This window comes from Macrobrachium rosenbergii, chromosome 53 (genome assembly GCF_040412425.1).
Source record: "Macrobrachium rosenbergii isolate ZJJX-2024 chromosome 53, ASM4041242v1, whole genome shotgun sequence".
Classification (NCBI taxonomy): domain Eukaryota; kingdom Metazoa; phylum Arthropoda; class Malacostraca; order Decapoda; family Palaemonidae; genus Macrobrachium; species Macrobrachium rosenbergii.
The window spans coordinates 32,221,952-32,236,951 of NC_089793.1; the positions used below are offsets into that span (position 1 = coordinate 32,221,952).

Below are 15,000 nucleotides of genomic sequence, written 5' to 3' on the forward strand. Positions count from 1 at the left end.
TAATAGAGATAAATGTCACGAACACGTTTAAAATCAAATCAACTCGACTAACACGAAGAGAGATACACAATAACTGGAGGCAAAGGAAACAACAATTATTAAAAGAATAAAAACTAAATGTCACATCATGATACAGGGACGGAGGAATGATCAAACACACACACATCACGTGGATTGCCCGCAATAACTCTAGGAAAAAAAGCCTATAGCTTTGTCACTCTTGCGTTCTAAGCACGATTGTAAAGGGAATCCATGCTTACATTGAAGTTTATGAAGCGTGTAGACAATTTCTTGTCTTAATTTATATATTGTGCATTATATTTGCATGCTTAGTAGGCCTACATACACACACACACACATATATATATGTGTGTGTGTGTGTGTGTGTGTGTTTATAATTTAATATACAAGCTTGCATCACTGTTTACAATAAAAAAACATAAATATTACAAGAAACAAACTGATTTAGGAACAAACACTATCACCATTCTTATCAATCAGTCACTTAGCAAACTTGGGAAATTATATATAAGGATTTTTACTTCCACAAAACAGTAATGAAAAACAACGGTTAATCCAAGTTAATAACCTCAAGAATAGCAACTCTAACTTTATGTAAGGAGTCAGTCGACTCACAAAATGAAATAACCACACTACAAGAAAAGAAAAATATAGCAAAATACAAAGAATATTACATGAGAGAGAGAGATGCTTAAATAAGCTTAAGCCTATATAACGCCCCTCCACCCAAAAACTAAAAAAACTGAGGTATTAGAGGAAAATGAAGGTTTAAAGTATCATTACGCCTCTCGCAGTAATAATGCCTCTCCCAGTCTTGGTGAACGTCAGCACAAAAGACTGTTATATGGACTGTTGAAACCGACTGAAGCAGACGCTCGCGCCATCCCTTCACTTACAGTTACAGTCGTTTAGAGCAAAGCGGTCTCGTGTCTCGATGACTGTAATTTCGCGCTCCTCTCCTTGAGGGCTTATTAGGCGGTTGTGTTCGCCGTAATTCCTCTCGGTTATCGCTGTTGTTTTTTGTTAATAAGTCTGACCTTTGTGAACTGTGACAAAACATACACTCAATATAAATATATACAGTATATATATATGTGTGTGTACATATACTTGTGTATATTTACACACACGCACACACATATATTATGTGTGCTAGAACTTTGTTGTCTGTTTTGATAACGTCACCCACTTTCCAGTACACAATCTTTAATGTTAAACGCTTACGTGGTTAGTTCGTAAGCGGAAATTTCAAACATGAATATATTACGAGAGAACATCATCAGCTTATTGACAAAATGTGAAGGTTGAATATAACATAACAGAGAAAGATGGAGGAAAGTACAAACTATGAACATTTTCCTCGTCTACTATTCTGATGACTGGATGAAGCGAGAGAGAGAGAGAGAGAGAGAGAGAGAGAGAGAGAGAGAGAGAGAGAGAGATGATGATGATGATGATGAGAAAGAGCAACAATAAAAATATTGTTAAATGATGAGTCATTTTTTTGCCACCTCAGATGTGTAACATACAGTATATTCATTGCTAATTGCATTTCAAAACAATATTTCAAAACATGAAATACCAAACAGTTTGACCAGACTTCTGGACGAAATCATCAAAATTGAAGATTATCGATTTTTCGACCACAAAGCCATTGTCACGGCAAAGCTGACCTTTGAGACCTCTACTGAGAAACGAGTTAGGCATCAGCTTTCATATAAGCTCCCGCCCAGTGAGCATCTAGCTTTTGCTATTAAATCACAGAGATAATAAACACAGTGTTGTATGCCTATGAACATTGGCGTCTTTAGATTTCCTTCATCCCTCACAAAATACATGTATGATAAGTAACATCACTTGACGTAAAAAAGAAAAAAAAATTCTCTACAGCGATGTGAACCAAACATCACTTGAAAGCAAAAAAATCATTGTAGAGATGAGAACTAACAGGTATAATAGGTAATAGATCACTTGACAGCATATATATATATATATATATATATATATATATATATATTATATATATATATATATGTGTGTGTGTGTGTGTGTGTGTGTGTGTGTGTAAATTTGATTATAAAGATGAGACCTAAACAGGTATAATAGGTAATGCATCACTTGATAGCAGATATATATATATATATATATATATATAAGAGAGATATATATATATATATATATATATATATATTCTTTATTATACAGATGAGACCTAAAGAGAAACTGCAATCTTAACAAAGCTTGACCACACCAACAAGCGTGTTAATAGCCTTCTTAAGCTCTTTTCAGGTAAAGAAATATCCACCACTTAAAAAACAAAAGAGCAACGAGTGTTTCGGAGACGATGGAAAACGGACGCATTAAGTGAATTCCAAAGCTCGCCAACTCTACCTGTAACACGTGACATTAATCTAATCTTATCATGAGACGTATCTGTGACTCAGCAATGACCTGGTGGCCACCGGAAGTGAGATTTGGGGGAATGCGTGTGCTGTGCGCTCTTGCGATAACACCACAATGGGCAGGTCTCCACTGGAATCACTGAATGGGAAAAAATCCCATTAGTCTTTTGCCAGGTATCTGATCCTAAGCCTCCCTCATTTCCTGTCCCGGGTAATGCAAGGTCGACATTAGGTTATTTATTATCGTTCGAAATGTGCTCTCTAAATCAGTGGAGACTGCCTTCTGTTGCTTCTTTCTAATGGACACCATATTCTTTGGAAGCTTGAATTCCAAGTCAGTGGCCCCCGGTGGGCTTGTTACTTATGAATAGGGTTCGTCTTCATAATAATAATAATAATAATAATAATAATAATAATAATAATAACAATAATAATAATAATAATAATAATAATAATATAATGATTGTGTTCTTTATGAAAATGCTCATACATATAATAATAATAATAATAATAATAATAATAATAATAATAACGCAACGTGTATTTATATACTTTTCTGTGTATTATACAAATAGTCTTTGGATAATAACCTCCACGTTTAACTCACAAAATTCTTAACAAGAAAATGTATGTCAACAAAATGTTCTGTATATAATAAAGTAAGATGCAGCTGCAAAAGTTACTCGCATATTTCTGTCACTTATGGGAAACTTCAATAATAATAATAATAATAATAATAATAATAATAATAATAATAATAATAATAATAATAATAATAAAATTCTAAACAAGAACAATTATATCAACAAAATGTTCTGCACAAAAGTATAATGTAACTGCGAACGTTATTCGCACATTTCAGTCACTTATGACTGGAGAGACAGACTATCATAACAATAATAAACAGACTGTACGGGAAATTTCATTAATAATAATAATAATAATAATAATAATAATAATAATAATAATAATAATAACAAAATCTAAGTCGATCTCATCTTGTTTGTCCTCACCCCCAAGGTGACAGTGGGGGGAGATATGACACAGCCACCCACCTCCTATAAATGGTTTGTCCGCCCTCAGGAGGGCGGGGTAGGTAGGGGAGACATCCACCCTCCTCCTGCAAACTTGTTTGCAGTGCCCGGGGTGGCAGGTAGGGTAGGGAAGGTGGGGGAGACAGCAGCCTATGTTCCAGGCAAGGCAGCCTGCGCCCAACAAGCTCGTAATATAATAATAATAATAATAATAATAATAATAATAATAATGATGATGAACCAAACAAAAACTTCATTTCAGTTTTCTTCTGAAGATGGAAAGAGAAACCCACAGGATTCATGTGTATAACTTGTTTACTTGTAACATTTACATATTAATTGAATTGGTACTTTCATCAGACTTTTTCAAGAGATGTGAAGGTTGCTGGGCATTGAACCAGCCTGACCACCTTCACATCTCTTGAAAAAGGGTCACAGTTGGGACCTGAAAGTACTCGAGATTCAAGTAATACGTAAATATTTACAAGTAAACAAGTTATACACAGGAATCTCGTGAGTTTCTCTTCCAATAATAATAATCGCACAACAACAACAAAGAACCGCTGCAAATGGCTAGCAACGCCCAGACAGACAACGGAGCATTCAAACAAAAACAAACGAGAGACCAGACGAGAATTGCTCCTCTTCAATCTGAAGGATATCTCAGTCATCCGATTGACTGACTTCATTCTTTCACGGACATCTTTCTCTCGATCGGTGGTGATGATGATGTCATCTCCAGAGATGGTAGGATAAGAATGGCAAGCACCTGGCAGTCATCAAAGAATGTGATTCGAGGGTGAGTTTGGATTCATGTAGTCCGATTATTTTAGTGTCTTGAAGCCCTGTGTGTGTGACCGTCTGCTGATATGTATATGTATGTGTATGTATGTATACATTATTAATATATATATATATATATATATATATATATATATATATATATATTATCTACTATATAAGTATATAAGTATATATATGTTTGCAGACTGTATGTGTAAATATATATACGTGAATTTTTATAAAATCACGATGACTATTTTATTCACAATCATTAAGCTACAAATGTCAATTAATACCCAATTCGCTCTACCCTGAAAATAATATGAATTGAATTATATATATATATTGATATATATATATATATATATATATATATATATATATTATATAAATATATATATGTATATATATATATAAACCTATCATAAACCATTCTTAGAATTATTGCTCATCATACAATAAGTGAGCTTTAACCCGGTTACATTGATGCCCTCATCAGCTGTATCGATTTATCATTTACATATGTAATAATGCATAGCACGTGAGTTTTCCTTCCTTTCCAAATCTCTTCATACAATATACTACACATAATATATATATATATATATATATATATATATATATATATATATAAATATATGTACTGTATATATTATTTATATGTATATTATATATACATATGTAGATTTTACATTTATATTTAATTTTTGCAACCAATTCAATATTAGTAGGTTGTATATTGTACCTTTCTCAATCTATCTATCTAAGTTCTATCCACCTATCTATCTTCATTTCTTCCAGTTAATCTCCCATTCAGCCACATAATAAATCTAGAGCAATGTTCCTCATTTATCTGTCTACTCATCTTCCATGTATAATTAATTCCTTTAACCCCTTCCCCACTCCCATCTCTCTCTCTCTCTGAACAGAAAAAGACTGACGGAACCTCATATATACACCATACATATGTATAATAAATACATGTATATGATGTATATATACTGAATAGTATATATACGTATATATATATATATATATATATATATATATATATATATATATATATATATGAATGTGTATATATCTTATCTTTCAGTGTTATTACCAATATAATATTCGTAGTCTGAATTATGGTGCCGTTCTCTAACTATCTATCCATCCATCCATATATCTGTCTATCAATCTTCATCTCTTCCAGTTAATCTCCCATTCAACCATAATTAATCTCGAGCAATATGCTCCATTTATCTATCTACTCATCTTCCAGTTATAATTCATTCCTCTAGCCTCTCCCCCCACCCTATTTTTCTCTCTCTCTCTAAACAGAAAGAGACAGACGGAACCTTGTGTGTTCGGATAACCATTAAAAGACTCGTGAAGTAAACGCACCGAGCCAAGCCGCCCACCGCCGGCCACAGAATTGAGAAGACAAGACGTTCCGTTCTTCTCGTACCATACGTGTCGCGTATCCGAACAGCTTTCGTTCGGAGCCCTGTTTACGCAGCGAGCTAAAATAACACGAGCTGTTTGTATGGATGTCATTTGTTATTTCGCCTTCTTTTTCTGTTTTGTGCTGGAGATAAGTTTGGGAGTCTTTCTATAGAGGCTATGCATTTGAGCAGATGGGGCAACTGATGGATGTTCATGTAATCAGCTGAATTGGATCAGGCTCTGACATTTGACTGCGTATTTAATGCTGACTGAAAATAACAAACACGCACATATGCATAAACACCCACCCACACATACTGTATATATGTACTAATATATATACTGTACACATAAATTTCTCTCTCTCTCTCTCTCTCTCTCTCTCTCTCTCTCTCTCTCTACAGTATAATACATAGCCTACATATATATATGTATGTATGTATGTATGTATGTATGTATGTATATACATATATATATATATACATACATGCACATACACACACACTACTATTCTTACATTTTCTCCATCACTGGCTGCTATTCACTATATGCGACTAAAATCCAGATATCTAAGTCACTAGTTAGTTCAAACGAAGCTTAATGGGTATATGCCCGTGTCCTTGCTTGCATACCCAGGATGTGAACTCGGTCTCCTTGATAATGGTTCTAGTTCGATACAACGAAACACACACACACACACACACAATGTCGAAGACAGTAACGCGTATGGCCTGGTCGGTACTTGGATTGGTGACCACCAGGTATTGACAGACGCCGTCGTCACAAAAGCCCCTGAAGATTCGAGAAGTCGCGTGTGGGTTTACAACCTCATCCCCTCAAATTCTGCCGAAAAAAGGAAGGATAGGACCCTCTGGGGATACCCTCTCCCACTGGGAAAGGAATGCAGGTTATATATAAATATATAACCTATATATATTATATATATATTATATAATATTGCGTAGGTGCATGTACTGTATGTATGTATACATATGTATACATAAATGTATGTATGTCTTACATAATATATATACACATTATAATATATATATATATATATATATATATATATATATATATATATATATATATATATTATATATATATATTTATATAGCTTAAGTAACCAATTGGTTCTTAGCCACGTAAAATAAGTCTAATCCTTCTTCAGCTCTAGGAGAGCTGTTAATCAGCTCAGTGGTCTGGTAAAACTAAGGTATACTTAACTTATAGATATATACACACACATGTATACATAAATGTTATATATATTATATATATAATATAACATACACACATTTTATATATATACATACATATATACACAAAGTGAGTGAGCACCACATTATCAGAACGTAAAGAGAAAGATCTCCTTTCACGTAACCACACTGAAACAGGCTTGACCACCATCTGATGACTCACCTGAACAGCGGGGGTGCACGAAATAACTCTTCAAGTGACGTTAAGACGCGTTGAGAGAATATTCCATTGAAAAGGACGACATTTCGTATTTATTTAATGTCGTCCACCTGATTTTTTTAAGTCCTCAAAAGTGGAATATATCATCTTGATGTTTTTATTGGCTATTTGCTGTTTAGTTCTTATTATAAATATTTGTTTTTATTACATTTTAACTGGCCATTCGATGGTTAAATTCTCATTATATATGTCAAGTTATTATTATCATTTATTATTGGACCCATATTGCCAAAACTGATGATAATGAAAGAGAAGTGAACAATACTTACCTATAGACAATCGTTCTTGTATAGGAGTAAAAAGTACGTGAATGGATACACATTGCATTTTATTATTATTATTATTATTATTATTATTATTATTATTATTATTAACCTCAGTGCAAACATCCTTCAAGTCATAAACCTATCTTAGATGACTTCTATAATAAATAGCAGCCTCTTTAAAAAATTAAGAATAAGAGAAATAATAACAAAGGAAGAATCATATCATCAGACCAACAACAGATAATATGCACAAAAAGATAAAATAAAAAAAATAGGCAAATTATACGAGAGCGTGCTTGCATGTAAAATTAATCAGAGAAACCCAAACCCAAAACCGGAAGGTCCCGGTACAGGTCCTATAGTCAGTGCTTGGATGGGTGACCACTGATGATTGTAAGATGCCGTTGGTCAGGCCTCAAGCGTCTGGTGGAAGCGGCAGTAGGTCACAATGAGGCCCGGAAAACAAAGAGAAGAGGGAGCGTGTGTAATGACCAAGCAACACTTTTGCAATAATGAAGTTTATGACTGGAGGTCTAGAAAACACTTCGAATTTACTTTTGGTGGCACGATCGTGTGTGTGTGTGTATGTATCTATTTATATATATATATATATAAATAATTATATATGTATATATATATATATATGTAATATCATATATATATATGTGTGTGTGTATATATATATATATATATACATATATATATACATATATATATATATATATATATATATATATATATATATATATATATTTTATATATATTTATAATACAAAGTACACGCAGGTCCAATCTACAGAAAGTAAAATATTTCAATAACATTATCTGCTTCTAGTGGTATTTCTCACAGCATCACTGACATGCCTCAAAGAGAGAGAGAGAGAGAGAGAGAGAGAGAGAGAGAGAGAGAGAGAGAGAGAGAGAGAGAGAGAGAGGCCTTGGAAGGTGGCAAATGAAAGTTCTTTGTTCTGTAATCATTCAATAAAGACGCTGTGTTGCCGTAGCCTTGCCCACGGCTTGGGTATCTACGGAGATGACTCTGTTAAGCATCGCAACTCCAACATTTTTAGCCCAGAGGACGACGGAAAGGGTACGTGATGATCTCATGTGACTGAGAGGTAAGGCGTGAATATAATGGGGAACCAGCAGGAGGAGAAGGAGAGTTCCGAAGCCTGGCAGCTGAGTGAAAAGAAACAGCCGCCTGGAAGTATCGATCTCCATAGTTAAATCTGGGAAGAGGCACTCGGACGGGTGCTGCCCAGTCCTACAGAAGGGATTCCTATCCCAAAGACAAGAGCTTCGAAATATGCAACATGCTTTAGGAGCCTGGTATGAGTATCAATAGGCCACAATAAGGTTTAAGGAGACGATAAAGTGAGTGATTAAAGCTTCCACCAACCATACCTGTTGAATCCGGAAATTCAGGTAGGACCTTGCCCAGGTTTGACAGGTCTGTAGAGCTGCCTAGAAGCCGCAAGAAGTGAGCTCTGAGAGAGAGAGAGAGAGAGAGAGAGAGAGAGAGAGAGTCTCGCAAGTATTTTTTATAATAATAATTTGCAACTGAGGTGGACGGTGCTTGGTGCAAAGCTGCACTTTATCGACACAGTGAAAGCAGTGTTCTCTCTCTCTCTTTCTCTCTCTCTCTCTCTCTCTATATATATATATATATACTGTATATATATATATATAATATATATATATATATATATATATATATATATATATATATATATATATATATATATATATATATATATATATATATATATACATATACATACATACATATACATACATACATACATACATACATACATACATACATACATATATATATTCTAGTAGCTTTATAAACTGATAATAGAGGTGAGAAGTCACAGTGTATATTATGTATGGTGTCGAAAATATACATATTTTTCATAGTGTGTGTCAGTTTATTTATATATATGTATATGTATACATGTATGTATGTATGTATGTATGTATGTATATATATACATACATATATACATATACATATATATAAATAAACGGACACACACGAACACATACTTTCCAACACGCGTGTGAATCGTGACCATGAGAAAGATTTTCCCTTGAGGTGTCACCCTCTCGGTAACGTGACCAACAAATGGTTTGGAGCGATTTCAAAGTTATTCCGAAAACCGGAAGGGATTTTTATCACGGGTTTTGAAAGTCTTTGTGCATATATGCACGCGTATATGGTGTATATATACCTATCTGTGAGGTATTCCTGAGCATATTAACGTATGCTTTTTCAACAGCAAGTTGGTTTTTCTTTATATGGTTATTTTTAATCTTGAACGTATCATATAACAGTTTTCTTCTTTTAGCATTGTTATTTTTTTCTCTCTCAAAAGAAGTAATTTTCCTGAAGCATTTGTACATATATACATACACATGTAAATATACATATATTTTTATATATATATATATATAATATATATATATATATATATATATATATATATATATATATATACATATATATATATATATATATATATATATATATGTATATGTGTGTGTGTGTGTGTGTGTGTGTGAGAGAGAGAGAGAGAGAGAGAGAGAATTATTTTACGAGTTTGGTAGCCCTTTATCGTCTGACGGGAACGCTTCTAGGTATGCTGAAAATAGACCTTTTGTATACCAGTCTCATACTTTCGAACCATAGAGATCAACTTTTTTTTTTACGGAGTCTCAGTCTCTCTCTCTCTCTCTCTCTTTCTCTTTCTCTCTCTCGGTATGGGAGAAAAACTGACCAGGACTTATAACTGGTCTTCACCCGCCTTAATCGATCCCTTAAAAAATTTTCGGTGAAAGGAATATGCTTTGGTTTAGGGGCAAAAGTTTTAGTCTTTACTTCTGTAGCCTTTATCCGTAATGGGCGGGCTTATTTATTGAGGCCCTAGAGGTTTTTTTTTCCGACGAGAGCTTAAGCTTGACTAATAATAATAATAATAATAATAATAATAATAATAATAATAATAATAATAACAACATTACAGCATGTGAGAAATTTTTTCAAGTCTATCAGCTTTGTGTCAGTAATGGATCGATTTTCCTTCTGACTTGCGTTGTTATAACAAAATCACCCTATTGTTTACGCGTGTTTATATGCATGCTGATATTTACTCATAAATTTCTTTCTGGTACAATTTTCCGGTTTCTTAGCAAGCCTTTAAGAGATGAGATTACTGGCCATGCACTATTTTCCTGACTAAGCAGACGCTAATAGACATTTACAGCTGAATAATTCTAGGCCATGGTCACAGGGACAGCAGGGAGTGTTTTGGGAAGCTGGCATGTATGAAGAAGGAAAATAAACACCAGGATGTGGGTTTTAGATTATTGATAGGGTACTCAAGAATTTGAAAAAAAAGAAGGAAACATTGAAAGCATGACAATGGATCACAGAAAGTACTTTTAAAGCTGAAAAGGTATACGTGTATGGTAGGATTTCAACGTAAAAATGTATTTTGAAGTGATGTGGTCTTGCATAAATAATAATGGAGAAAGGACTTAGTATAAAGAAAGCAATAAAATGAGTACAAGATCGAGCTGAATGGCGGAGAGTTGTCCGAGGGAGGTTGGGAAGTATGGAAGGGGGAGCGATATACGCACGAGTGATAAGCATATCCAAAAAAGAGTGAAGAATTCGAAAAATTAAGAGGGTATTGTGGTATTACAATTACGTCCGTATCTGATAAAAAGTGACCGGTAAATTCTATCTAACTATCTATCTATATATCTATCTATCTATCTATCTATCTGTATATATACATATATATTATATATATGCATCTGTTTATGAATATATGTGAATATATACGTATATATATATCAAATTCACAGAGAGAGAGAGAGAGAGAGAGAGAGAGAGAGAGAGAGGTGAGAGAGATATAGAGATGTCACTGACGTGCAAAACATGCAGGTAAGAATGACGTAGTATTTCAGGACCAGTTTGCACAGAAAAAGAAAGCGAGCAGACGCTATAATGCCCGGGCAAGACTAGATAGGGTCCTATGCGCTTTCTGGTGTTTCTTCACGAGACGGTCATTCTACTTTTTTTTCTGCGTTTGGTCTTGCTGACGCGGCCAACATATTTACCATTGAATGTCATTATAATAGTCGTAGAACCAATACCAACACCCGCTGACAGACAGCTATAGTTATTTAGAGAAATCGATTATTTTAAGTGTAATTCTTCAGTTAGGCCTAGTGTAGGTGCTACTTGCGATGGGACTAGTCTACGCTAAGCTCTGCCGGACAATAACTTTCACTCTCAACCTGTTCGTCGAAAAAAAAAAAACCGAGAAAAAAAAGCGAGAGAAAGAACCAATGGTCTTCGTTTCTCTCCCAAGCTTCCAACCCCACACCCACCCCTTACTTGCCGACACCCGCCTCCCCCAGCCCCAACCCCCAATCCCCAATCCATTCCCCAAACCTTTAATCTGAACGCTTACGACGCATGCCAAGACGCTATTCTTCTCCGGGCCACGGGATCGTTTCTGTTGGATGGACGAGTCCGGAGGTCCCTACCAGTTCTCTTATTCCCTTTTACATCTTACCGCACTTACGGGCACACGTAGGGTAATGGCCTCTAGCGGCATAAGGTTGTCTTAAGTTATCGAATTTTAAAGAAACTTAGAAAATCTTATCTATCTGCATAAACTCCCATGAACACTTTTGGATTCCCAGAACTTACACAGATACCCGAGAATGTATTCAAGGGTTTTACCTATGACTATTATCTATACATGACTGGACGCAACAAGCCAAGCAACTCGCTTTATAAGGAAGCAGAGTTGAAAGGGCAATAAAAACTATTCTCTCTCTCTCTCTCTCTCTCTCTCTCTCAGTCTCAGAAATGAATGTTCGTACCTTGCATTTTTTATTCACACGCAAATGCATACGCAGGAGTTTTTTTGATATTACTGCGCGTGCACATACAAGCATATATATACATATATATATATTATATATATATATATATATATATATATATATATATATATATATATATATATATATATATATATATATATATATATACATATGTATGTATGTACGTATGTATGGGCATTTTCCAAAACAAGAATGGCTCCAACAATGAAGCACTGCAGTCACTATCAGGCTCATTCATTTAATTATTAAAGGTAAGGTGAACTACTGTGAAGAAGCACTCAATCACACACACACACACACGTATACACACAAACACAAACACACGTGCATACACACACACACACACATATATATATATGTGTGTATACATCATTCCCCAACCGCAAAAATCAAAATGCTACAAGATCAGGGTTCCAAATAGAGAGAGCAACCCAGTATGGAAAACAACAGGAAACGCATAAAATAAGCTGTAAACAGGACTAACAATGAAAAATTAAACAGCCAATAAACCATGAAATGAGACCTGTCAGAATGCACAATAAAATTCCATTTGCACCAAGTTTGATCTTTCAGGTTTCCAGTGACTCAACTACACTTATCAGAAAGATCATTCTATAATTGGTCAAAGTTAGAGAGAGAGAGAGAGAGAGAGAGAGAGAGAGAGAGAGAGAGAGAGAGAGAGAGAGAGAGACTGTGGTCAGTGGGGGGGTGAGAGATGTACGAATTTTCAAATCTATATAGTGTACAGAATTTGTCCTCGTAAACACCGAGACATAATTACCTTAAATAGTATTACTCAGATTGTGTAAACCTCCTACAACAATTCACGATTGCTTGCAACTTGCTCAAGCAAGCAGGCTCCCACGATTATTGAATGCCGGTGAGCAAAAAAAAAAAAAAAAAAGATGAAGACGGGTAAAATCCAGACAGTTTGAAAATAAAAAAAAAAAAAAAATACAGCAGGCATGAAATCAAAAGCTGATGATCCAAGGAAATATAAAGAGCCTGAGACTTGATTAGAAGACCTTATCTGAAAATGTTCAGATTGCATTAGTATTTGTGATATATATATATATATATATATATATATATATATATATATATATATATATATATATATATATATATATATATTATATACATATATATATATATGTATGTATATATATATATATACTGTAAATAAATATATATATTTATATATATATGTGCATATATATATATATATTTACATATATTTATATATAATATATATATATATATATATATATTATATATATATATATGTATGTATATTGTATATAAATACATATATTATATATAAATATATGTGTATGTACATATAAGCATATATTTACATATACCATAATATATATATATATATATATATATATATATATATATATATATATATATATATATATATATATATATATATATATATATATATATATATATATATATATATATATATTATACACGTGTATATAATTCTGTTAGGGTGAAAACAGACTTACGAATGCGTGGTAACGTATTTAAAATGACAAGATATTAAATTACAAGATATTTCTTTTGATGAGCAGCATACATTTAAAACTATCGTCTTAAAAATCGTTCCACAGAGAGAGAGAGAGAGAGAGAGAGAGAGAGAGAGAGAGAGAGAGAGAGAGAGAGAGAGAGAGATAGAGAGCTAGACACTCCTAGAGTAACGAAAAGACAAAGGAAAACGCACACTCAACACAACTGCAATTATTCCAGTAATGTTGATCCCAAGGATATAACACTTAGGAAGTTCCTCTCACGAGAAAAAAATTACCTCATTACTGAGAACAATGAGATTGTAGACTATTTATCTCAGCTTGCAAGTAACGAGGCAGTGAATGTGAAGGACAAATTACACTTTGCATTATTTTATTTTCGTGTCACCGGAGCAAGTAACAGCTACGTACTCTTATTACCATGACGTATTTTGATATCCTCAACGTGGACCTTAGGCATTTGTTTTTGTCATGTTTCTCAGTCAGTGTTGGTTTAATGAATGCATTTATGTCATGTTTCTTATCTAAAGTGGTGATCAAAGCTATGCCTTATTTCCGCGAGGAAATTCAGTAATGGGTGGAATTACTGACAGTGTTATTATAAGTAATAAACTATTACAGCAGCTATTTTAATTATTAAAAAATATTCTCGTATTACTGTAGAAAATCAATAGGCTTATTATTATTATTATTATTATTATTATTATTATTATTATTATTATTATTAGTATTAAAATGTAAGAAAACAAACACTGTCATTTCTATGGTCTTACCGTTGAATCCACGACGGACCTCACCTGCAGAACTATTCAATAATATTAGCTGCTTCAGATATTATCATCACTACTGCTATTACTATCTTTAGTTCATAAAGGCGATAGAGAAAATCCCATCTAAGTATCTACTGTTATAATAATAATAATAATAATAATAATAATAATAATAATAATAATAATAATAATAATAAGATAGCATTACAAAGAAGTCTGCTCACATGACGCCTTTCTCTCGAGTAAATACAGCTAATTTCATAGTTTTTCAATACTGTGCAAAGTTTGAGAATCCTATCAATAAACGAACTATGAAAGATAGTTCACACAGTAAATAATGATAGTAA

At 33.6% G+C, this 15,000-nt stretch overlaps 1 protein-coding gene across 1 annotated transcript in view; it reads right to left on the reverse strand.

The window, feature by feature from the left end:
* LOC136834401 (serine-rich adhesin for platelets-like) overlaps positions 1-15,000 on the reverse strand; it is a 79,830-nt gene that overhangs the window by 50,088 nt on the left and 14,742 nt on the right.